We start from the raw sequence: 1,609 nt of genomic DNA, 5'->3' as shown, positions 1-1,609 counted from the left end.
CTAGAATTTAGTCTCTGGTGCACCACATGGTGACACTTCTGGTCTTTCCTGCTGCTTCCAGCAGCTTCACTGTGTACACTTTGATTCCCTCTTTTCACTGTACTCTCCTCCCTATAAACATCCTGGATTACAAAAGATGTCCCACCTCATCAGAGGGTTTTCAAGCATCGGAAGTGAGAAGTAAAGCTAACACCCCCCGCAGGATACTTTGGAGGATACTATGGAAAAGTGCTGAAAATACACTGCAGGGGAGCAGTGTGGAGGAGGCACGGATCGAGGTGGGTGACCATCACTAGCACGAACAGCAAATGTTAGAAAGGACAAATGAGATGTCCTCGGTTTCCAGCAAGTTTGACTGTTATGAGGACCAGAACCACTCACCTGAATTTCCTAAGCAAATACTGACGTGTATACTGGGATTTCTGTTTAAATGCACCTGTATGTATCTTCTATATATATATAAATGTGCATCCATCCACATCAGAATCAGAATCAGCTTTATTGGCCAAGCATGTTGAACACACACAGAATCTGACTCCAGTACCTAGAAAAACACATGAAAAAACTGTGCGTTTAAACAGGAAATAAAAGAAACAAAAACCTTTATATATCTAATTACAACTCTAGATGAAATGAACCCCAGTGTTGTTCAGAAACAATTAAAAATGCATCACTGATCTCTGCCATCCAGTGGGTGACATTTTCCTTTGATGCAGTGAAGGTGGGTACTGTAATTTTTTTTTGAGTTAATCCCTACTCTGTCCTGCTGCCTCTCAGTAGCAAGCCGAGTCCGCTGCTGAAAATAGTCCCCAACAAATGCAGTAGTTCCTCTTTTAAAAAAAAAGCATTTTTAAAAACAGGCTTGTGGCTGACAAACTAATACAATACATACAGTAGCTGTTGATGTTTCCATGGGATTTGTTGACATAAATGAAAGTGTATGTGTATATACATATATAAAGACTTATTCTTCAAGATTTCTAATTTGTGATTAGGAGAAAAGCAGACTTGTATTCACTTTGTAAAACTGTTCATTTGTACAGTCTGGATCTGTGCTATAAATATAAATGTCTTTATAGTTCTAATGTCCTGTCTTTTGTATTTTACTTTTTTGACATTTCAAATACCTTTTTGTCTCAGAATAGGTTTGTTATTTAGTTTATCCTTTCACAAATTTATTCCTTTTGACTATTTCAGTTCAGTTCATTATTTGGTATAGTACCAAATAATTTCATTATACTCAATGATGAATTTGTATTTTTTTTTATCACACTAAAATCAGACTTCTTAAATTATAGACACATTACACACACAAACAAGTTAAATAAATGCAGTTTGCTTTATGTTAAAGTTTGTTTATGTTTTATGGCAAACTGTACTTTAGTTTACATTTTATTACACTTGCTTCAGTGACCACAAAGAAAATGTACAGTGAGGAACAGAAGTATTTGAACACCCTGCGATTTTGCAAGTTCTCCCACTTAGAAATCATGGAGGGGTCTGACATTCACATTGTAGGTGCATTCCCACTCTGAGAGACAGAATTTAAAAAAAATTTCAGGAAATCGCATTGTATGATTTTTAAAGAATTTATTTGTCTTGCACTGCT

The sequence above is a fragment of the Monopterus albus genome, unplaced genomic scaffold (genome assembly GCF_001952655.1).
Source record: "Monopterus albus unplaced genomic scaffold, M_albus_1.0 scaffold229.1, whole genome shotgun sequence".
NCBI lineage: Eukaryota > Metazoa > Chordata > Actinopteri > Synbranchiformes > Synbranchidae > Monopterus > Monopterus albus.
Note: the sequence above shows the minus strand (reverse complement) of the source record.